The sequence below is a fragment of the Corvus moneduloides genome, chromosome 2 (genome assembly GCF_009650955.1).
Source record: "Corvus moneduloides isolate bCorMon1 chromosome 2, bCorMon1.pri, whole genome shotgun sequence".
NCBI classification, from domain to species: Eukaryota; Metazoa; Chordata; class Aves; order Passeriformes; family Corvidae; genus Corvus; species Corvus moneduloides.
Window position 1 is genome coordinate 40667172 of NC_045477.1, and position 26102 is coordinate 40693273.

The 26102-nt window shown below is 36.2% G+C and overlaps 1 protein-coding gene across 7 annotated transcripts in view; it reads left to right on the forward strand.

Annotated features, from left to right (window-relative positions):
* CNTN5 (contactin 5) overlaps positions 1-26102 on the forward strand; it is a 620272-nt gene that overhangs the window by 172036 nt on the left and 422134 nt on the right. For all 7 annotated transcript variants that reach the window (XM_032099222.1, XM_032099223.1, XM_032099228.1 and 4 more), the window contains one exon: positions 11563-11691. The gene's annotated coding sequence lies outside the window, so the exon portion shown is untranslated. The remainder of the gene's footprint in view (positions 1-11562; positions 11692-26102) is intronic.

Here is a 26102-nt window from a genome sequence, read left to right on the forward strand (position 1 = left end):
GGAAAAGTGGGAGCTGAAACAGAAAAAGAAAGGGAAGAGGAAGAAAGGAAAAAGGGAACACATCAGCATTTTGATTCAAAGGGCTAGTGTGGTTTTGATGTAAGTACTTTGCCCTTCCTTCTTTGTGTTTATATTGGATTTACAGTGTGGTTTTGGTATGTATTAAACAGATTTCAAAGACATAAAATGGGAAATTCCTCTCCAAGAGTGCAGCAAAGGCCCTCGAGCTCCTGAAACTGATTTTAAACTGAAGGAAGGCAGGTTTAGATTAGATGTTAGTAAGAAATTCTTTACTCAGAAGGTGGTGAAGCAATGGAACAGGTTACCCAGAGAAGCTGTGGATGCCTGATCCTTGGAAGTGTTCAAGGCCAGGCTTGTTGGAGGTCTGAGCAACCTGATCTAGTGAGTTGCATCCTGGCCCATGGCAGAGGGGTTGGAATTAGGTGATCTTTAAGGTCCCTTCCAACTCAAACCATTCTATGATTCTGTGAATGTTCAGTACAGATTAACCTACCCCACAGTAAACTCTATGGGCCAAATGTATCTTGTAGGGAACTGATCTAACACTTTGATATACAGATCTCATGATGAATGGGTCCCTACTGTAAATTGCTCCCTACTTTGACCTTGCTAATCCGAGAGAAAACTGAAAAAAATATTCTGGGCTGATTATACTGGCTTTTTGTTGGGATATAATTAATTTCTTCATTGTAGCCAGTATTGGGCTGTGTTTTAGATCTGTGGTGAAAACAGTGTTGGTAACACAGGTATGTTGTACTTATTGCTGAGCAGAGCTAACACAGAGTCAAAGATTTTTCTATTTCTTGTACTGCCTTGGCAGTGAGGGCACTGGTCATGCACAAGGTCTCGGGAGGGAACACGTCCGGGAGAGCTGACAACAATTGACACAAGGGATATTCCATGCCATATGGCATCATGCTCAGCATATAAAGCTGGGGGAAGAAGGAGGGAAGGGAAGAAAGAGGGAGGGGAGGATGTTCAGAGTGATGAAGTTTGTCTTCCAGAGTCGCTGTTAGGCATGGTGGAACCCTGGTGCTCCTGGAGATGGCTGACCACGTGCTCATGAGAAGTGGTGAATGAGTTCCTTCTTTTGCTTTGCTTGTGTGTACAGCTTTTTTTTACCTGTTAAACTGTCTTTATCTCAGCACAGGATTTTTCTCACTTTTACTCTTTGGGCTGTTTATTTAGGATTTGAGCAAAAAAGCCTGAGCACAGTAAAGGATGGTGGTAATAATAATAATAATAATAATTTTTTTTGAATTGGATATTGTATCTATATCACACATTTGTTCCCTGTATGGAAGTGCAAACCCAGCATAATTTTATAATGTTTCATTTGCTAATGGAGCAATGTAAACCAACTTAAAAACAGACACAACATACAATTGACAAGGAATGTTGATTACAGCCCATTTATCAAGCAGGTTAAGCTTATGAATGCAGTTTTACATTGAAAATTCATAGTTTACCTCTGTTGGACTTCAAATGACACAAGAAAAATATCTGATGACTTAAGGATGATTTAACAGTCAGTGTTTTCTTTTCACCAAAGCAAGCGCACTGCAAAACAATAACTGGGTTTGTGCCCACTTATGGCCCTGAAATACTTTTTTAAGGCAAAAATGGGCTAAAAAATATGCCTATGTGCTTGTAAATTTCTAGTGCATACCTCAGTATACCGGCAGCAAAAAGGATCATGCACTTTGCTTTGTTGCACTCACTTGTTGAGTAGGATACATGCTACTATGATTTTCTAACCTACCTAATAATTATTGAAGAGATTTATTACTCCAGTCTTTCCAAGGGAAGCTAGGAGCAACAGGGCAAAAAAGTCTGTGAAATTCCAAAAAGAAGTCACAAGCAATTTGAAGGAAATATTGTTTCTGGTGCATGGTAGTTTTCTTTGTTTAAAAGAAAAAATACTTTTCTTTCAGAATAATGAAATATTCACTTATTTCGGAAAATAATCTTATATGAATCTTCATAAAGAGAAGAGGAGTTTGAGGAGTCTGCAGTTTCCTCAAGAGTGGAAGTGGAGAGGCAGGCACTGGTGTCTTCGGTGTTCAGTGATAGGACCCAAGAGAACAGCATGAAATTGTGTCGGGGAGGTTTAGGTTAAATACCAGGAAAAGATTCTTCACCCAGAGGGTGGTTGGGCACTGGAGCTGGTCACAGCACCAAGCCTGATAGAATTCAAGAAGTGTTTGGACAATGCTCTCAGGTGCATGGTCTAATTCTTGGGATGTCCTGTGCACAGCCCAGAGCTGGATTTCAATGATCCTTATGGGTGGGTCCCTTCCAACTCAGGATATTCTATGATCCTCTGGTGTAACAGCCACTCTTCCTGCGTCATTTGCAAACTCGATGAGAGTATCATCATTACATCATTAATTAAAGTATTAAAGTGGACTGGACACAGTATTGACCCCTGGAGTGCACCACCAGTCTCTGGCCTCCAATTAAATATTGCATCACTGATCAACACCAGAATGGTCTTGCTATTCTGTCAGTTCTAATTTCATCTCAATGTCTTTTCATCCAGCCCATACATCAGCAGCTTATCTACGAGGACCTTACCATAGACAGTGTGAATGTGTTACTGAAGTACAGGTAGAAAATAGCCACTGCTCTCCTTGCTTCTGCAAGGTCAGTCATTTCATTGTAAAAGTTTATCAAGCTGGTCAAGCATGACCTCCCTTTCGGGAAGCTATGCTGACTGTTCCTGATGAGTTTCTTGTCCTTCATGTGCCTGGAAATAGTATCCAGCATTAGCTGATCCATAACCTTCCCAGAGACTGAGGTAAGGCTGGATGGTCTGCAGTTCCCTGAGTAGGCTATATGTTGTTAGAAGAATAATATTAGAAATATTATTAGGACTTGTGTCACAAGATGAGCTGGAGAGATCTTTACTTGATAATATTTCTCCATGCACCAATAATATGATGACTTTTTCAATAATATATCAAAGCAACTCTGAATATTTTAGAGTTCCAACACTAAGAGGAAAAGCATTATTCATTTGGAAAACACTGAGAGATTAAAAAAGAAAAAGGGTAAAGCATGAGAAGCACACAGAGATGTTGGCATGTGATTAGCTAAGCCAGGCACCTTCATCTGGATCTATAATGAATTTTTTCCAGATGAAGCCATGTCCCTCGCCCCGCATTTTACTTTAGCCTCTAGCAGAGATTAACTTCTAAGGTTGATAAAGACAAGCAATGGAAAGGGGAAATGGAGGAAGAGGAGGAGGGCAGAAAGGAAGGTGTTCAGAACTACAGTAATGAGAAGAAACAAAGGTCTAGTGGGTTCTCCGGGACAGAGCTGCACTAGCTTCAAACTAATCAGGATTTGAGGCACAAGGTGATGTGGGAAAGAGAGTAAGAGGAAAACTGTGGGCACTTAATAGTCCCAGGGTGACGGAGAGGGCTTCAGCCTTTAGCCCAGTCAGCTGGGCTCACATTATGGAAGCAATGAAAGCAATGTCAGTGTGCAGACACTCGTGTGTGTTGCAATAACATTTGTAATACAAATTAGTGTCTTTAGCATTCATCCCTTAATAGTTCTATATCTGGCATCTGTTCCAAATCACACTTTTTCTATCACAATTTCAACACAGCTTTAACTAAACTGATATTTTTAGAAAGAAATTTTCCTATGTTTAAAGCATTCAAAGTATGTATCTGCCCCCTTATCATCCACTTAGTAAACAAAGAAATATACTCTGCTGATCTTCATTAAATGCTTGTATGACTAGCCCTAAAATATATCTCTGGTTTTTTATCTCATTAGCTCCACATATGTTTAATTTGCACAGAATTGTGGCATCTATGTGTCATTTCCCAGTGCAACTTACTTTCACCACGGCTTGGGTAGGAAATGCTCTGAATGACATGGCAAAGCTACTGAGGCCACAATTCAGCCACTGAGATTTCCTCCCTCTGCAGTTATCATGGTGCTGCCTCTCAGTACCTTTGCTTGAGAGAATAGTTTAGTCATCTTTTGTCCTTAACTGGTTTTTAGTTACAGGCACTGCATATTGTCTGATCTTTACTCCTGCGTTACGTATTCTCTTGTAGTGACTTATTAAGGAATGCTATTTTCCTTGCTGCTTTAATAGATCACTCTTTTCTAATTGAAGGAGAAAAAGAATGAGAAGAAGCATGTTTCCAAAGTAAAGTGACAGGCAGGAGACTTAATTTCTTTCACTGTTTAGACAGTGGCTCACTGTTTGACTTCGTGAAAATCACTTGGAAGGCCCAAATTTGCAAGCAGCTGTACAAAGTTCGGGTGTCTTCCTTTTGTTACCTACCACCGAGTTTTGTTCTGAGAGAACAGCAGTTAAAGGTGATGAGAGTTGCAGGTACTTGACATATTCAACAATGTGGATAGTATTAGAGCATTTCAAAGTCAATATCTCAAAACCCTAGGTGATTTCAAGCTTTTTTTTTTTTTTTAATGCTGACTTGAAAAATATTGTTCCTTGATTTTCCTATCTGCAAATAGAAAATAATAGCCTTCACAAGGTTTGTTGATTGAAAATGTTTAGAAAACTTTTCAGGATTGCTTGTGTTATATAATGAGATATTTCCTCAGCCATGTTAGTATTATTATGTTACATATACTGGAAGCTTTACAAACAAGACCAGAAAGAAACTTAGACTCCCTTTGCTAGATTGTGGCTATTTGCCAGGTCTTCTGATAAACAAGACTTGAGACAGTCTTCACTGCACACTGATCCACATTATTGCATACATTATGAGTCAAAAAAAGAGAGAAACACGATTAGTCATAATTCTGTCTTTCCTCCTAGATAGTGACATACATCCATGAAAAATCATGTGTGGTTACCAAGTTGAAAGAAAACATCCGGTTAGTTAAACTTAAAAATAAGTATTTTTTCCCAATTAAAAAGAATCTGTGCAAACAGATGCAACAGAAGTTGAGTTCAGAGGAGTTTACCATGAAATGAGTATTTGCACTGGCAACTGGAAGCAACAGGGGGCTTGTTTCCAAAGGGTAATCTTTTACTAACAGTGATGCCGCAGCAGTGTCAGCAGAAAACATCATGTCTGGTAGAAAGGTGGCCCTATAAGAGAACATGAAGATCCAGTTGGAGTGGAGTTGGAAAACAGGTTTGGGCAAGGAACTCTCACACTTTCCTTCTCCCATCAATATCGGTATGTTTTACTGTGTTGGAACAAGCTTAGTTGCGTGACACAGCCCCTGGAGAAGATTGCACTATGAGATGACAATATGCATGAAAAAAGGTGAGATTAAACTCAATAGCATGTCATGACCCGTGTAACCCAGGTTTACACAGCTTTTGCATGTGCAGAAATTGCTGCAGTGGGTTTGTAGGATTCTGTAATACACACGGAAATAGAGGCTTTTATTCCTCCAAATTTACCTACATTATTACAGAGTATCAAAAATGCTACCAAAATCAGCACTAACAAGAATCCTACCACAGAAATCATCACTAGCAAATATAAAAAGGATTAACAAAGTGAATATATATATATATAGCAATTAAAAATTACTATCAGCAATCAATGATATCTTATCAAGCAATAGTATGGCAACAGTCAATATCATCAACAAACAATCATATGGCAACAATCAATATAAGTTTGTAGGTGGAAGGCATATGTCAGTAGGCAGTACAAAATTATTTGTGAATATCAATATATCCTTTAAATTTAAAGATGGATGTGTTGCTACATATTTAAGGACTTGAATAACAGTCTCCACTTATGTCTACCAGATTAAAAGTGTATTATGAAATTATTGTTTTGAAATTACTGAGTTTCAGATTATGTGCATATATCTGAAAGAAATTCCTAGACTCACAGGCTTCCTAAAAATTTTCCTACTGGTTAAGCCTATGAAAGACATGGAAGAGGGTCATCACCTGCCACTCACTGTGTGGTATCTACCATTCCCTTGTGCGAGTAAATAATTCCTCATCACTTCAGGATTTGACTTTTGCTTTCTAAATGGAATATTTTTCTTCTCAATTTAAGTTCAGAATTAGACAGAGCTTCTCTTAGGCTGACCAGACAGTTGCCCATCACATAAGGACAGAAATGCTTTCACAGTTCCAAATAAACCAGTAGAAACCCTTTCCTGCATTATATGTTTGATTTCTATATGGGTAAATTCAAACATTAAAGGTTAATGTGAGATGGGAGAAATAGCTAACTCATGGAGTAGTTTTATGCACTTAAGCTCTATTTTAAATTGTATTTTAAAAAGGCTTGGGCTGAAATATGGCCCAGTCTAAGGAGGAATTTCTTGCCATTAAGATGTCCCGATACACCTACACTCCTTGTAATCTTCCCCTGTGAAGACTGCACAGTACCAGAAATAGAATGAAGAAAAAAGTAGAAGAAAAAGACTCTAAATGGAAAACATTGCCCTAAGAATTCAAAAGCAGGCTTGAAACACACATACATAGTAGAAATACTTGGGGTTTTTTATTGCAAGCTTATTCTTCAGTGTAGCCTACAGTACAAGGCCTCCCAGAGGACATTTAGGAACACAGTAGTCTTTGATCTTAATGGAAACTGTGCTTGCTGGGGATGGTGCTGTCTGCCTTGCAGTCACCAGGTAGTCTGGTTGCACAGCAGGAACCTCTTCCCTGTAATACAGACACAGATAGTGAAACCTGCTTCATCTGTCTGAGGGTGCCTGGAGTTTCCTCCAGTTCGATGTGGGAGGTATTGCATTCTTAGAGAAGCTTCTCTTTTCCACGCAGCTGATGATGCTGTGACATGTTTTCAAAGTAGCTGGGGACTGTGAGCCCATTTGACACTGTAGGAAAGAGGCTAAACTAAGGGGGATAAAGATCTGATTTGGCCACTTCAAGAAAAAAGGTGGAATTACTGAATAGACAAGGGAGAAGAAGGTAACTATTTTTTCTGAACCATGTTATATCAGAAATAGTAGACTTGTTTAATAAATGCTAAAGGGCAAGTCAACTGACAGGATATTTTAATGAAAAATAAAGGACTTACCCTTCAACACAGAATGAATTTTTAGAAGGGCATGACTTTCCTGTGTGAGGTCAAAAGCAGGAGAAAGATCTATACAACTATCAAGCTGGTTTATTTTGCCAACTACAGCAGGTCTCAAACAAATATCTCCCCATATCTATTACCTTTCTATTTGCCTCTCCTACCTTGCCCTTCCTGATATGTAAAGCTATATTTAATAGTTTTATAATTGCTTCTCCTTTCTAACATATAAAAATGCACTGATTCTTAAATGGTCATCAATGAGAATGTAATCTGTCTTGTCTGAGGATCACTGGGAGACAGCATAGCCCTACAGTGAGCTATTCTTCACATCCCTCCTGCACAGCCTTTCTGAGGATACTGATTTTACACCTCTCTCCACTCTAATTCCCTGTTCATTCTACAGTATAGCATCTATTAGTCACAGAAAGTTGGAAAGTTAAAGACTCTGCAGCTGGAGTACTCTGATGCTTGCAAATAGAAAGGTTTTAGACCTTTGTGTGTAATGGGCTGTAAAAGTAAAAGCTGTGATTTATTGTTTCTTTCAGTTACTGAAACCTAATGGCTAGCCCACCTTCTGTGGAATTCAGTGATCTGCAGATGTTTATATCTAATAAAATGTTTGAATAAATTGTGATTCTTTTCCTTTTAATGCATCATGCTTCCATGTTACTGCACAACATTTCTTTTGCAACTATATTTTTGACTTTCAGTACAAAGCTGAAAATAATACAGATTTATATTTATTTTCAAAAACACCCAAGTTTTTAAAAATGAAATCTGTGACCATTAGCAGTAAAAAATTCAGATGAATTATTTCTGTTAATTCATGTTAAATCAGTCTAAAAATAAAATAAAATATAATGTATTGGCATATAGATACAGATGAACACAGAATGATAGCTTATATTATACACACACACTCAAACAGGTCATGGATATATACCTCTGTAACTTATACAAGAGAAAGAAACTCAAGGAAACAGAAAAGTTAATTTTGAACTATACTAAGAGGAGTGATTTGGCATTATTATTGTCAAAAGGCAATTTGTATGGTTTTAATTTCCATTACAAAATAAAAAACATATAAATATGAAACACCACAAAATGACATGATTCTTATGGGCAATGCCTTTCTTTCCCAGGTGTAGCTGTAAGCTTTGCAAGCAAATGATTGATCAGCTCAATAATATCTAGGAATTCGTTTCAAAAGGTGCTGTGAAAAAGCAGAATTATTATGCTCAAGGTATTTTTATGGCCAAAAGAGAAACACATCTTGTATATAGATTCAATAGTTTATTGTTAGTATAATTTAAATCCTAACTATCTCTTTGAGATTTCTTTTTAGTTCAGTACCTATTATTACAGGAAAATAAAGAAAAGAAGAAATAAATTGAAAGTAACAGAAATGATACTATCATAGAAGAAGTTGAAATTTCCATACACACACTCCTGATATTTAGCACTTTTATCCTATTAAGTTTGATTTCCCAATATGTGGATCTAAATGTTGGCTTCAGCATGGGGAGAGGGTGCAGCTAATTAATGTACCCTTAGTGCTTCACAAGTACTCATGTAGATGTTTTCTTCTTCTTCACCTTAGACTCACATAGGGACTTTTTCTATGTTTGCCAACTTTCTCACAACTTGCTATTTGTCACTATTTTTCAAGTGCTGCTTCTTCTGGAATTACTAATTATGGCATATTTTACATACGTTAGATACCTGTTCTTTGTTCTCTTTGCTGCCTTTAAAAGTGGTTTTGCCAGGTCTGTACTGCCTTAGCTAGTCACTAGTAGGGTGTTTATAGTTATTGGGTCATGAACATCAGGTTGTATCCTATTTCTTATCATTATGTCTTCCCCTCTCTGCGCTGCATCCTGTGTCCCACGGTTCAAGGTCTGTTTTGTCATACCACAAATATATTCCTCTATGCTATGTTGCTATGTTAGATTCATAAATATCAGATTCTATACAGAAAAACTACTTGTTACTACCACATGTATGAAAATTTTACCATGGAATGATAAGCAAAAGTAAAATGAAACAGACCTAGTTTCTTGGCCATTTCAAAAATTGCTGCTAAGCTCTAGCAACTATAACTGAGTTTACCTAGGTAAGACAAGTGCAGGCAAAGTAAACCTGGCTGCCTTATGGCCTTGAAAAGTTTGTACAAAGATCATGGCATGTTGATAGCAGTGGTAATATCTTATTCGCTGGGCTACAGAATCCATTCCACTCAGAGACGTATCTAGGGCTTCTTCTAACTTTTACATAAATGCTTCAGGGCTGAGATCTGCAATATCTGGGTGCTGATTGGAGAAGCTCATGGTGTAGTCAAATGAAATAAAGAGTGGTTATGTGGAAGTGCTTCTGTCAGAGACGGGAATTGAACCTGTCTTCCAAGGACGAGTAAAGTTTCACCTATTTTAGGATGTGTCTCTAAACAGTTGCTAACAAACAGGTGCTTAAAAGACAGGAGGGAGGGATGACATTCCTTATTAAAGTGTCAAAGCTGCACTATGAAATGCAGCTTTGAAGGTTTATTAGACCATGAGCTTTTAATACTTGGTGATTTGGATAACAAATAGACCAGAGAAGAGTGTATTAGTACGGTACTTGGTATTCATATGGGTATTCGATTACACTGGGCATTTTCATCAGCAAATGAAAAACATATAAATACTGTAAGGGAAGGGAAAGATCTAATTCTCTCTCTTCCCATATGGTGGTTTCATGAATATATTTCTTTAATCTTTGTCTTCATAGTCTTTATAAAATTTTGCTGCTTTCTGTGAGGTGAGCCAACTCTAAAAGAAGGATGAGCAGATTGCCTTCCTTTGCTTCACAGATCTAAGTGGGTGCTGGACTGCAGATGCAGCTTCGAATCATTCAAGCAGTACAGGGAAGAGCTTTGATATCACTTAGGTAAATCCTTATCCTCTAGTCTGGGCTACAAAAAAATTAATAAGAACAGCAGCAGATTTTCTCCCTTGTACTGTTTGTTTGTTAGTTGGTTTGTTTGTTTCAAAATATGCAGTATAAGTCAAAGCTGCTCTCCAGTCCCTGAATCAGTGCCTTTCAAAGGCAAGGTCTAGGCAAAATTTTTAATTTGAACTCCAAGATTAATTGAGTGAGGGAAGATCGTTCATAATTCTCAAGTGAACTAGCTATGAAACTGGGAGTCAGTTCTACCACAGTGCTTTGGTAGAAGAAATTTGGACATTGTAGTTATTTTCCTCAATAATTTTTATTTCCCCTTATAAAAAGTAATAAATTTCGTGTAGCTTGACACCTAGCCAGCTTCAAACCACAACAGACATCTAATACATTTCCTGCCAATCACATAAACAGGTATGATTAGGACAGTTAGTTGCCTTTTATTTATTTGTTAATTTGGTTTGACTAGGCTCAGAACTATTTAATACATTTACTTCCAGCTGCTGCTTGTTTCCCAGAAAAGCAGTTGAAGTAGACAGTAAACTGGAACATGAACACATTCTCCTGATTTAGTCAGGATGAAAGATTGAGAAAGTCAAGGGAAGAAGCATTTGAAAACTTAACTCAGGTTGAATACAAGAAAATGAAAAAAGGAAAAGCTTTAAGATGATACAACTGTGTTGTTTAGTTAATGAACACTTTTTCAGGAAAAAGACTGTTTTTTAGCCTCCATGTGAAAATTAATCCAAATGCTCATGTGACATCACAACAGTCTTTTTCGGTTTAGGTTTTGGAGGGATTTTTGTTTGTTTTTTGGGGTTTTTTTGATTGGTTGTTTTTTTCAGGGGGAGTGGTTAGGGGTGTTTTTGCTTTCCTAATTGAGGTTGCTAGCAATTGTTCAAATTTATTAGAAGTGTTATGATTTCTCTGATGTCAGTTTAATTTAATGATTGAAGAGTTCAAACAATAATTATTTTAAGGAAGTCATGCTCTATTTTTTTTAGGATAATAAGCTAAATGGAGACACATGCCTCTAGCATAATTTCAAATGAGTATTTTGAAAATGAAATAATCAACAAAGTTGTAATTGCATGTTATCTGGAAAAGGTCACTAAAAAATTCCTGTGAGAAAGCATCTATAGAAAATTCTCATGAGCTGGTTTAAATTCAAACAACAGAAATTATTTTATATTCCTGCCATTATAGATGAGTATACATGAACATAAGAGGTTAATAATGTAAACCTATACCTTTTCCATTCTTCCCAACACTATCCTTTCTTTAAAGGGTAGCAGATAAAAAAGAAACCTTAATTTCTCTTACTTCTCATAATTTCTTGCTCTTGTTGTAATTTTTTCCAACAAACAGCATAAAACAAACACTTTTGAATGCTGTATCCACTCTGAAGCAAGACAGGTATCTCAGAATAAATTCATACAGTCAACCAACACTGCCGTGTCATGCAACATGCAAGGAATGAAACATAAAGAGCCAAATGAACATATGTCCACAGAGAAGAAGGTTTGAGGCACCTAGCACTTCAAATACAGCTCTACATACACATGTAACTTTTTTCCCCCCACAGATTACGGAAAAGGAGTCCTAATACATTTCGATCCAGTACAGCTCCTGAGCATCATCGGCTTTCACTCATACAGGACCTAATCTGTGGAGATCATCTCTGTTTTGAAGAACAGCCAATAGGAAAGTTGAGGTACTGGATATTTAGACAAAACTGCTTTTGGGATATGTTTTGTTGTCTTTATTTTTTTGCCTTTATTAGTTTATAAAGTTCAAATCAAACACAGACGCTCTCATGAGCAATTTAAACTGAATAAGGTTACAAATGGAACAGAGATTAAAAAAAAAAAATCTAGTTTTATGGATGATATTGTTATGTTTCTCACCATGGGTTTGTAGGAGGTTCTGTTTTGAAAGTGTTTACCACTCCTTGTAAGTGTTTTAAAATAGTCACTGCAGTATACTCCTAGCCTGAATGCACTGAATACGTTTTTAAATCTAATTTTTGTGCCATGTTTAGTAGCATATCATTAGTTCTGGGAATCTCTGTGGACAAGTCACAAAGTCTATACTGCACGTCTAACCTCTCAGGTATTTCAGTGTGGCCTGGTCTAGGTCTAGAATATGGTGGGTTTGTTGCATGACTCTGAAATCACAAGCAAGTTCCACAAAGGTCAAGGATAATGCCCCCTGTTACAAGGTAAAGTTTTTTCCCAACTTATATTAAGTGGTTAGTGTAACTCAGAGCATACTTTGCTAGAGTATTGAATAAATACAAATCTGTATTAACAAAGCAGGTGAATATGGAAAGTGCTCTGTTCGTTAACAGCCTGTTGTGATACAAACCATTGCAAAACAGTAGCTGTATATTTGAGTCATTTGAATCTGACATTCACTATCTAGATGAATGATGGTTACTCACTTTGAATTTATCATGAGTACAGCCACAGATTGAAATAAAATGGAGTAAACTTCGGCAGTTATCTGTTAGCTGGTGTGCTTTATCATTTCACAACTGAATGACTTATGATCATGTAGCTCAGAACACCTCTAATTAATTTTTGAGTGAAGTCTTTATTCTTAACCTCAAACTGTGGTTATTAATGGGTTAAGGTAAAGAGTTTGCTAAAGTGTAATGTGTAGCTGTGAAAACATATTTGGAAGAACATAGTTCATTGTTAGACGTCAGATGTTTTACCTGCCTACCCAACTAATTGAGAATCATACCAGAGAACTAGAAAGCCATTGTAATGAATGAGACAGACAGTGACCTCCAAAAGACATAACTGAATTAGAACTGATGAACTTGATATGAGTAGATTCACAGTGTCATTTTAAATATAACACAGTTTAACTCATTTTCCTGCTCTTGGAAATGTATTGCACTAAAAGCATAGGAAAGATTGGCAAGTGAATTTTAACTTGTTGTGTTTTTTTTCTCTACAAGTGCTGTAAGAGCAGCGGATTTATTGAAGGATATTTGTTATATAAAAAAAATTTTGGTTTTAAATGCATGCAAAGCAGGATTTCTGGAATCTAAGAGGTGTCTTTAATGGTTTTGAGGGGCAAGAAGTGATACGAGAAGACAAGAGGGAAGAGGATTTTTTTCCCAGGATATAAATGAAAAATCATTATTTTATCCTTCTTGCCAAAGAATAGAAAAGTTAAGACATAATGTTTGAGAACTTAATTTCCCACAGATTTTTGTTTCTCAAAATAATAACTTCTTATAGGCTAAATAATTGTGTATGCTGTTCCAGAATTCTGTTAGTCTTTAGGCTGGAGGTTTATGCTAGTCAAATTTTGACAAATATTTCAGGATCATTTATGAAGATATTCTTTCTACATTAATCTATAATATCAAATGACAGAACCAACTTCTGGCCTGCCAGCCTTTGTGTGAGATGTTAAATTCATCCTCTGTTGCAACAGAGCAAAACTGAGTCTTGCGCCTGTTTCTTAAATCCATGTGGTTCATTTGTCATAAAGTGCTCAAATATAGAAATTCCTATGTAAAAAATAACATAAATTTCCAGTGAAACACAAATTGTGCTGTATTTTTTTGCACTTCTGTAAAGAAGAAAGATGATTTGACATAATTTTATGCCTAAGCAGGAGCTGCTTATTTACTGGTGAAGAATATGCTGTCAAAACCATATATTTGGTAGTCCATGCCCTTAGCCTCTCAGTGAGTACACAGCATGAAATAAAACAGATTTAGGGAAAACACTGAGCTTCCCTACCTACAGTCCCTTAAACTTTTTTCTCAACTTTGAGGTCCCTCCTTTCCCAAAATGCAAAAGAGCTCTTTTTTTTTTTTTTTTTTTGCCTAAGATTCTGCTGATTCCCCTGTTTCTTTTCTTTCATTGCTGTGGATTTATTTTTAGTTGGATTTCACAGGAATAAGGTTTACATACAAAACTGTTTAATCAGAATAGCTTGTGCACGTCAAAGTCACATTCTTCGTTTTAAGTTAACCACTCAAATAAATGGAGAACAGCAACAAAGTTTATATAAACAATGGAAATGTTTCTGATGCATATTTTCGAATAGGCTATGTCATTCTCTTTATAGTATCTACCTTCACCATGTGGAACTTGTCATAGTGATTAGATTTAATACCTTTGTTAAGAACTGCTCTTTCTTTCAAGTTTTGCTGGAAAAAATTGCACGGTTTAGGAAAAACAGTTGCTCAAATGGGCTGTATAGGGGGCTTGTATATTGTTTTTTTGGATGATCTGAAATTCTGACAGTTGTAAAAATGATGGCCAGGAAGAAAAGTAGCAGTGACTTTTAAAAGACAAGTCTGCAATGTCTTTCAAACGTGAAGATTTCAATAGACTAACACACCGCGAGAGTGGAAGGACCTGGCAGAAATTAGTCATTTTCTGTATGTGCAGAATTTAACAGTCCTTAAACGGCTCAAGCTGGATGAAAGAAAAACAGAAAAATGACCTTTATCTTTGTCACCACTGCAAATCTTGCTGTTCCACTATTCTAGTGATGCATAGAGGTGGAAATAACAGAGATGAGTACAATAGACTTTTCCATAGACTGAGTTTTCCAGGTCATTTAATTCTCTCTACTGTGTTCAGAACCTTTCCAACAGAGCTAATGATAACAGATTGCTACATTATCCTGCTCGTGGTGACCTGTTTGGGTACCTGCCAGAAATTCTACTCACTCAAAACTATGGGTGAAAAAAGTGTTTACTGAATTCACTTCTAACGATTATTATAATTTATTCAGGGGAAAAAAAATTTTGTATTATTGAGTACTTCATGTGTTAAATAATGACTCCATTATTTTGAAAATTTATACTTTAGCTCTGGGTTGCTGCTCTGCTGCAACTGGTTTTGAATTTTCCTTACAGACTCTGGCCTTTTGCCAATTCATGTTCCATGAGGACAGTTCTCCCTATCAAGCAAGGCTGTTTTTTCAACATACAGCCAGCTAAAGCTACCCACACTAACTCTCTCCTTGCTAAAAAAGAAACATTATGGCTCTGAAGGTGATAAATGTACCATTTTCCTCGGATTTTTTCTTCTTATTATTTTTTTTGTGCTGCATGGGCTTAAAAAGTGCTGAGGAGGAAGTCTCACTATCGGAGACCCCGTGTCTCCCCCCCCAGGGCTCCATGGCAGGGGGAGGGACCCCAACATCGTGGTGTTCAGGGTCTTGATTATTTCATAATTTCAGTATGATTTTTTTAGCATAAAAGTGATCATTTTAGATTTTGCCCTTATTGCTTGAATTTCTATCTTTAACATAATTTTCTGAGAACCAAGATGCTTTAAATTACATACACCATGTGATTCTTACCAGGAAAAAAAAGACCCTGCATTTAAATATTAATTAAATAAATGTTGACTACTTGAATATTCATTATTTGTCCTATCCAATCAGAGAAAAGTATTTTCCTGGAAGAGATTCTGTCTGGGAGTTGTGTTTTTGAGATAACTTGCTCTCACATGTTACCTACTTAATTTTGAAGAGTTAAAGGGATCTAAAATTTAAAAGTTTACTGTTTATTCAAACTGATTCTTAATCTAGTGTATTTAAAAAGGATTTGAGATTATATCTAATATTTTTGGTTTGAGGTTTTTTAATTACATTTAAGTTCCCATAGAAATCACACTTTTTCCATATCAATGTAAAGATCATGTTAAGAGTAATACCAAACTTTACTTACTATACACCAGTGACAGTTGGGCATTCCATGTATAACTATTGATTTGCTAACTTAGGGCCGTTCAAGCCTGCATTGGGCAGGTAAGTCACCTGAATTTCCCCTGAAAATACTAGAGGTAGAAAATGCCATCAAATCTACTTCAGATGTAATTGTTCTCATCAGAAAATGTTTCCTTTGGAGTCTGTTTCATATATGATGGTCTCGAATTTCTATCTTACAGAAAAAGTTTTGCCTGCTGGATGCAAACTATAGCAGTTTAGCATCTGCTTTGCTAGCAGCTGAATCATCTCACATGAGTAACAACTTCCTTTTTGAGGTGGGGAGAACAGCACAGGCTGGACAATCACAGGTAGTAGTGTTAATAGAATCACACTAGCTTTAAAAATAAGATTTAAGAGGTTTGGGGTTTATATGACTGATATCTTGTTGACAACAAGCATGCCTGTATTCTGAGAAAATTCATGTTTTCATGGCCTGAAATTACTAGTGATTCTCCCCTTTCCTACTTACATGTCTGCAATTGAAATAACTAGAATATTCAAGGCTTTCAATCTTGAACCCATTTACTTTGACTTCTATTTTATGTTCTTCCAGGTTGCTTTATTTTAATTTTGTAATGATATCTTGTATTTTGCTGCTCCATAGGTTTACAAAGGTTAAAGCACTACAAAATTAAGACTTTATGTTAATATAATTTTTTAAAAAGTCTTCCGAGTAATATCTGAAGTCCTACTAGACTATAGTTCTGAATTATTCAGATATTAGTATAGTTTTCATTAATATTGAGTACATAATTTGATGGATTAAATTGTGATATATATGTTTACAGCTTACTACAGGCTAATGAGAACCTAAAAGGTAGCATATTAGTAGTGGTTCACTGCCTTCTGTTGACACACAATTGGGAAAATAGAAATACTATTTTAAAAATTTCTATGTACGCAGCTTTCAGATCTCCTTTAAATCTGTCTCCATACAAAAAACATCCCAATGTTATCTAAAGAAGAAAAAAATTTTATCCTAAGATAGTTACTTAGGCTCAGTCTGGCATTACAGTGAACCCAAACTAATGACAAATCATTGCAAAAGATGTGGTTCAGTTCTCTCCTTGTGACCCTCTCCTTCCTGCAGCACATCTACAGATTGTACGGTCAATGATTAATTGGTTGATCCAGTGGTAAAGATTCTGGTTTGGTTTGTTTCATTCCATTTTGTTTTGTGCCTAAACCAATATACTAGATGTGATGGAAATTTCAAGGCAGTAAGGCTTCTGCTTTCCAAGGCAGCTTCCTATCAGACTGGTTTGCAATCACAGTAAATCAGAAAGCATGCCTTAAATTTCAAAGGAGGTGAATTCCTGTGCTGATACAGCATCAGAAATCCCGGTGAAATCAGGAGTGAACTGCATGAAGAGCCACTCCACTGAGAGTGCCACTTCCCACTGCTGAAGGATTAACTAATACAAATTTAAGTGTGGTAGGGCCTCACCCCTACTTCTGGTCTCATCTGGGGAGGCACCATGTTTTTCATGAATGCAGCAATGAGTCAAGCCTTTCAAGCCGTTAAGGTCCAAGCAGACTTCATTGTTTGTTAAAAACAGCTCCAAAATTTCTATCAAGACTAAAATATGTTTACTTTCCACATAGTGAATATGGAAGTCCAGACTCAAACCTAGCTGTTTGAGACTGTGCCCACTGTGCTGCTGTCTCCTATCAGCCAGGCTGAGACTAGCTACAAGGCAGCCATTCATTCACACTGGGAATGGATACAGGCAGATGGAATTTGGGGAAGATACCACACAGACACCCATCCTTTCCTAAGAAATGAGCAGGAAAAAGTCTTACATTTTTAGCCAGACGTACTTTGTGAGTAGTGAATGCAAATGTTCAAAGTGACAAGCACTGAATCTTGAAGACAGCTCATTGACCATGCCTTTCCAGATATGCTATATCACCATCTTATGTGGAATTCATGTATTTGGACGATAGCCAGATGTAGAAATCCCTGAGCTAGAGGTAATTTTGGAAGACACACATATTTTTCATGATATTTTTTCAGTACAGATAGCTCAGAAAACTGACAAATTGAAATTGATAATAAAAAACCATTGAGAGAGCTGAAGTCGTGTAAGATTTTCATCATACAGTTTATAGAGGCACTACGTTTCAGAACAACTTCATATACCATGCATGTTTCTGGTTTTGTATTACATTCATTTGCATTTCAAGTTTTCAGAAGTATTTGCAAAGAATATGTTTATAAATCTTGTTTTATCTTCCTAGACTTGCAAAAACCCCTAGTAAAACACCATAAAGATGCTTATACCATGCTGCCTTACATGACTAGGAGAGAGAAGGAGGCTGTCAACAGATCTCGATCTTGTTTCATGTGTTCAAACCTGAATCCACATTCATATCTCAAATGTTGCAGAGACATGTTGTACAGAAGAGGTCTTAGCAAATGAAATATATTTCTGTCTTTTGCAATGCCTTTAAAAATAATAGAAAGTCCACAGCCTCACACAAAAATTAAAGCTTTATATACTATAACAAGAGACACTGATAATAAGCATTAAACATCCCTAATATGCAGCACAACTCCTTTATCAGCAGTTTTGTGAGGAAAAATAATTAATTCTGCTTTGACAGGAATTAGAAGAACCAAAGCTCAGTATTATATATTGTCATTATACTAATTATTTTTATTTGTTTACTATGGCAGGATTCATTTTCCAATTTAAAGTCCTCAGAATGAAAGCTATTTTTATCCTTTTATTCAGATATGCAGTGGGGTTTCTAAAGAAGATTTGTAATTAATTCTTTCAAATTCATATGAACATTTTTATTGTCTTAATCTAATATTTGATACTGATAGAAATAAGCTTCAAACTATTTAGTGACATTCTGCAATTCCTGTCTTATCAAGTTTGTCATTGCCACCTGACACAAGCAATTTTAGAAGTCAACAGTCCCATTAGTTAATGTTAATGAATTTGGCAGACACACATAATTGGCTTTTACCTTGGTTTTCATGTTTTTTATGGGATTTCACAGGGGCTTTTTGAAAGTAAAGACTTCATATTTATTGGTTGTGCAACTGTAAAATAAGTTCTTGTAACTGATTTCTGCCTGGATTTTCTATCCCATGAAATAAACTAGGCAACTACCAGATCTGGTAAATGGAAATAGCTCTGTATAAAATTAAAATTTCATGAAATCATATTGTTCAGATAGAAAAAGGCTTTGGACAGTCTCCAGTCCAATCTTTGGATCATGGCAGGTCAGCTCTAAGGAGGTCAGGCCAGGTTGCTTAGGTCTTCTTTCAGTTGGGTCTGAAGTCATCCAAGGATGGAAAGCGAACCACCTCTCTCAGCTTGTGCCCCTGCCTCTCTGTCCTTACAGTGGAAAAGTTTCTCCTTATATTCAGATGAACCTCCCTCATTTCAATTTATACTTCTTGTTTCTCATCTTTCCAGCTTGCATTGCTTTGAACAGCCTGGTTATGTCTCCTCAATGACTTCCCCATAGCACTGGGGTCTGCTGTTAGATCCCCCCAAGGCCAACTCTGCTCCAAACCGAGCAAGCCCAGCTGCCCCAGACTCTTGTTAAAGGGCAAGTGCTCCAGGCCCACCATTTCAGTGACATCCCTTGTATTCCCTTCAGCTGGTCACTTTCTTTCTTGTACAGAGTGACCCAAAACTGGACACAGTATTCTAGACATGAAAGTTCTTGGAAAAGTGGGAAATTAGGCAGTCTCTATCTTCATAAGACAATATTTAAAAACATGATTGAATTGTTTTTTGGGGGTTTTGAGTGAGACCAACTTTAATTTACAGGAGCATGAATCAGAGATTAACCTTCTATCAGTGATTTGCCAAAAGGAAGACATAGATTTACACATCAATCCCAAGTTTATTATCCTTTATTTTCCTTTCACACCTTCTGATTTTATCCCTTTTGACTCTTATGAGATATAGTTATTATTGTATAATCTTTTTTTTGTTGTTGTTGCACAACTTTCCCTGTTAGTTCATGGCCCATTGCCTGTGGTGGGGATGTTATTTCCTGCTTTGAGGTTCCAAAACAGATAGAAGTGTGGGCTGCTCACCATACTCCTTCTAGAAGCAAGCACGAAAAGGATGTATATTCAGAGGAAAAATATGTGTCATCCTAATGCAAATATCTGACAAGGGAAAATATTTATAGGGTGATTTCTCTCAGGTTTATTTCTAGCCAGAAAGGGAGAAGAGTCGTACTATATGAGACATAAGAGTTACAGTCAGTAGATCTTGTGAATAACTGACTACACTCTTCATTATTATTTTTTAAGGAACTTTAAAAGCTTGGACTGTCTGTTTTATGTGAAAAACCTAGTGTGTAGTCTTTGTGATTTACAGTTGAAAGTTGTATTAAAATATTTTAAATTAAAGTTGTAGTTCACCATTTATTGTAGAACAAAAGAAGAAAAATGTAGCTTCTTTAGTGCTTCTTTTCTTTTATTCCAAATTCTTTCAAATTAAATATTAATGTAAAATGAAAGAGGGCCACAGCTTTCTTAAAATATCAGTAGGAATTCTGGGGTTTAAGTTCTTGATACACAGAAAGTAAAATTTAATTTTAATCCTACTATCTCAAGTACTCTAATTGAATAGTCATTTAAATATCATCCCAGTTCAGATGAAACAGTTAGTGATTTATTTATTTGTAAATGGCAAGTGAAATTTTAAGTCTACATTTATTTACAAAACAAACAAGTAAATTAGTTATTACTCAAAATAGTCTGCCATAACTATGTGATGAAGAACTCATGCCTGCGTGGATGAAAAAAACTGTTTTGACCACAACATCTCAACATTACTGGTGAAAGAAAGAACTAATTTATTTCCAAAATAGTAAAATGTGGAAGGAAGCACATCTATTGATGAATACCCTGGATGGAAATGCTACCTGACGGGCTAAATATGTTCTAGATTTCAAGAAAGAGTTTCTGTGCATTCAGTAAAGAAAGTGTTGTTCTTGAATACTGTAAAACAAGGGCTTTTGATATTCTATTTCCATTTTTGCCAGACTTTGAAAGTCACTCTCCTTCAAGAAAACTTTTTCATGAATGAAAAATGAAAATAAACATCAGCATAACTTTTTTATACAGTAAGCTCATAAAAGTGGTATGTTAACTTATTTAAAGTGCAAGGAATCTTTTACAGAATTTATGCTTGAATTGTTATGCGGACTAGGCAGTATAAAAACAAATGTAGGTAAACGACTATTTCTAGCAAGTAAAATGCAACATCTAAATTTTGTAGCACTAATCTTAGTTAGTGTTTCAGATGTTTTATGCAGCAAAATTCCATTTTCAAAATTCGACACTGAAAATCCTTCAATCCAGATTAGTTAGTTTAAACTGAAGCCCTTGGTTTGCAGAAACATATAAGGTTTCCAGACATCCTAAGAACAAGTGGAATGGAAACAGAATGGTACTAGCAAGTGTCAGCAGTTCCATAGAAAAACTCACTTCAAACAGAGAAAACTTTGTTTAGCTTTTCATAGCAAATGTGAGGTAAATACTTGTTTTACTTTTTCAAAGAGAAAGATTTTTTTTTTTTTTTTTTTTTTTTTTTAATTTAGGAAAAGAAAGGCAGTGGATATCACAGCTCCTTTATACAGGCTCGATGCATCTTCAATAGCATGACTGGCCAGACTCTGCAGCACAGGAAAATACAGTTTTTCATCCAAACTCCCTTACCTAATTCCTTATAGAGATAACATCCTATTGTTAATGAGTTGCTAAAGATATAGATATGGTGGATATAGCTCTTCTTTAGGTAAGTCTTCCATTTTGGCCAGCAGTTACTCTGGAGTTTCAGCAAAGGTAGCATCGGCTACGTAAACTTCTGTAAATGGTCTCTGAGCTCATGTTCACAGCTAACCTCTGAGCATTCCTGTTGTATCTGCAATGCTTTGATGTATCCATACTGGTCCCACCCATCAAGAATTCATATATATTTCTTTACAAGGTCACTTACAAAATCAATTACTGCTCTTTCAATATATCACGTGTTTTTTATAATTAACATGTGCTTAAGGAGACATGTTCGGTTTTCAAGATATACTGATCCGTAGATTTATTTAACTATTTTTGTTATGCAAATTTTCAAGTAGACCTCTCTCCTATTATCCATAGATTAGTAAAAAAAGAATTGTCTCATTGCCCTCTTGAGTTTAAAATTGAAAGCTAAGTTGATATTTGACGTAGAGAAGCTTCAGTGTTACTTATTTGATTCAGTTTGCCCATCACTGAACATGGCCATTTTTACTATATGCAGGAATTGTTTATTTCACAGACTTGATGAAAACTAATTCATAGTATTTATTAAGATAAATGCAACAGTTCATACAATAAAAATTAAATGGATTTTAGTTCATTAAAAATCTCCTTTACTTTGTAAATCATACACTAATGAAAATTAGATAACTTTGAGGAGAGGTGGGAAAGGAACTCCCTTTGATGAGGACAATAATCCCTGGACTGAAACTACAGAAGTACAAAAGCTATTCTCCGTAATTTAGGGACTCAGAAACATTTCCAGCTGGGTTCAAGTCCCAGCCAGCATATGCAGTCATATGAAAACCTGTTTGCTATGTCCCATGAGTACTACTGCTTGCAGGAAATACATAGCTGCTGCTGCTGAGAAAGAACTCAAGAGATTCTAAGTAATATAGTAAAGCTAGCAGTATGCTTTTCTCATTACAGTGTAGCTACAAACCACAGTCTTTCAATTTCTCTTTTGGTTGATAAATCAACTGATCTAACTCTCCCATTTCAATGACCTATCTAATAAAAGTACTTATGAAAAATCTTAAGTATTTTACAGGCTAATTATATAATTATTTGTAGAAACAGAATCTTTGATCCGAATTGTTAGAATAACAGGAAAGGTGGAACAACAGGCAATTAGCTGCAAATCTGAATTACTAGTTTTCACATTATAAAAGACCTTGAAAGTAGAAAGTCAATAAAACCACCAACTGAAAACCTAGTTCAAATTCCACTGTAGTTAATAACAAAGCTTCGAGTAGTGCCAAGAGTTGCATATGTCCATGACATTTATAGAAATTTGAAGAACAGCATATAGCCTATTTGAGAAGTAGAATCCCATAAAAATTCTATATGTGTACTCTTTTCAAAGACAAAATGTCTATTGCTACTACAGGGAATTTGGAGTGAGCACATTAACTTTCAGGAAAAAAAGCAAAAATTACTTCAAAGTTAATTTGAACTGAGTAGAGATATGGATTAAAGAAAAGCCAGAAAATGTGATATAGCATGGAAATAGAAGGTGCAGAATATCTCTTCTTGTGTTTCTGAAGAAAATACACTACTGAAAAAACCCCAACCAAACTCAAACCAAACCAACCAATGAACCCAAAAAACCAAGCACAACAAATGAACAAGCTAAACTCTCTAAAACTCTAGAGTGACTAATCATTTTGCTAGCTCTTGGGGAATTTTCATGGTATGCCTCGAGGCAAATTAAACACATTTGTGCTCAAATATATATTAATAAAAAAGTAATGAACAATGCAATGTGCTGAGTCCTACTGCAATATGCAATTCTACATGGAGCCTGCAAAGACACTTCACAAGCAGAACCCTTATATGGAGGGGCTTGCAGCCACTGGGAGCTGGCAGAAGAGGGTTTTAGCCCCCGCGTGCCGACACAAAGGAGCCCGAAGGTCAACGCTGAAACCCCTCTGGAAGGCGGCATTCAGTGCCCAGCACACAATGAAAAAGGGGTAGAGCTCCTCACCCAAAAGGGGCTGTATCTTCCTGTCGCTGTTAAGCAGGCACACAGGTGAAGGCAAAGAAGTAAAGAGAGGGACTCCCCGTATGTGTTCCACACAGGTTTACTCCCGTGAAATGACAAGGATGAAGAGACCATTTGGTGGGTGGGTCCAGGGATCTTATACCAGGTACGGAATAGGTGGGGAAAGGGATCTCAGCCAATGGGATAGAGACAAGCAGATGGGGTTGATAGTGAGGTACAACAGAGGGAACAACACATAGGAGGGACTCAGGGAAGGATCCAATGGGGCATCGAGGAACAAAGAACTTTCTAGAACTAATACATATTAAAGAAGGGAATGAATATACATAACTTCATATATAAAACAGGGAGGAGAAAATATTAACTAATCAGGGGAAAACATGCAAAAGGCAGAACAAGGGAATCATGGGTTCTCACCATTATGGCAAAGTTAAATGCTAAACTTGGTTTGCTGACCACCACAGCTAGTTGTTGGAGTTTTTCTCAGGAGACAGAGTGGTTGGACCCACCTGCACTGGCACACTTATATACCTTTGCCCCAGCACCAGTTTTAGGAGCAGTGGTATAGGACACTTTAGACCACCCTTGAGTCCATTCTCCAGTCCAGCTTTGGTGCCAAACATGGTTTCTAAATGCTCTTATTCCAGGATGGCTGCTGGATAATGCTGAGGCTGTTGCTTATCTCAGCAGGCAGAAATCCTTCACTCCCTTGCAAAGTGGCTTCCTGTCTCTGGCACCCCTACTTTCAGACATCCTAACTTCTTTTTGTAGTTGAGCCTTCTTGCTCTCCATGAGAGCTCATTCATCAGTCAAAAATTACCACTGCAATTGGTAATTTTCCCTTCTTAGCTAAAATCCATTTTAGGATCTGGGAGTGGAGTAGGAAAGGAAGGGTGGCAGAAAACCCTCAGAAGAAGATCTAATTAAAGCAATATCAGTTTTTAAATGAACATTCATTATCTGTAGACAAATGCAACAGAGCTCACAGAATGACTGAGAACTTCATGTTAATAGGGAAACAAGTGACTCACTATAAATACTTTGTGAAGATAAACTGAAAAAATATACAGAGCGGTGCCAGTCAAATTTCCCAAATCATTGAGCAAATAGAAGTCATGCCACACATTGCAACCTTTTAACTCACTAGAATGATGTGGGGACCAGAGCACAAAAGATAAATAGGAATAGGACAAACAAATATGTAAATTTCTTAAAATTTCTTATATATATAAAACAACCCATGAACAACAACAAAATGAGACACATATTGTAACTGAACAAGTCCAAGGGACCAACATTATCCACTTCTCTTCCTCTAAGAGTTAAGTAAAGTCCATAGCATAGAGATGATGGTAGCGTAACTGCTGACCAAATAACCATCTATGTGATAGAGGAAATCTAAGGGATTTTGTGAGAATTATATTGTATTGTTAGGAACTAGACTTGAACTGCCATTTCTGCCTTTGCTTCTCCTATGAAATATATATTTAAACAATTGAAGAATAAGAGATTTTTAAACATTGGTTTTATTGTTTATTTTTATTTTTCCTTTTGTAGAAAGAAAAATGAGCATATACCATTATCCTACTGAGTTTATACAAAGTCATCAGCATTATTAGAACTCCCATATGTAGATCATAATTTGTACAAAAGACTTGTTTGTGAACACATCAAAAGAGTAATAGTTTAACTGGGGAGGAAGAATTGCTTAATTTTAACACCAAATGATTTTCTTTAATATTTTTGTACTTGTATGAAATCTACCAGTATAAATTCTTTTTGTCTGTATAGATTTTCCTGATAAAAAAAAATAAAGTAGTAATAATTCTTAAGACTTCAGTACAAGTAACTATAAAATTACCTTTTTTTAAAACATGGTAATTGTCATACATAAGTAATCAGTCATGTTGCTAAATTTAAATATAATTTGGCTTATATAGAAGAAATGTGTGTTTTTCTTGCATAGTGCATTCATTTTCCATAACAAATTAGTGCCCACATAAATTCAGTCTTCCAGACAAATGAATGTTCAGCTACATGAGAATCTGGAATTTGCACATTAAAATAAATGCAACTGTACTGATCTTAGAAATGGAATTAACAAATTCATATGTAGTAGTATCTATTTAGCTGATAACATATACATTTTACACGGTATAAAAATATGTTTTTCAAAAGTGAGTGTGCATTTTTCAAATCCTGTTGTACAAGGTTAGAAATTCATGCATGAATTAGAGATCATGATTTATTTATTGTTAACTTTGCTTATAAAAACTTGTCATTTGTGAAGCAGCCAGACCAAGATACTAATTTTTAAAAAGAAAATCTCGAAAAAGAAGTCACTCTTCTTCCATACACTTCACTGCATGCCTAAGGCATTTGGCTTTGAGCATCATTACTGAGTCTCTGTTTATAATGAGTAAAAAGAAATAGCAGAAGGTAATTCAGTTCAACCAACATCTAAATCATCCTCAGGGTATCTGTCAATAAAAGGAACCTGGGATGACTAGTTGGGATGAATTGGCCAAGTACTACATGTTAAACTTCATTTGGCAACACTACAGTGTCATGTTGTGGAAGTCATCCT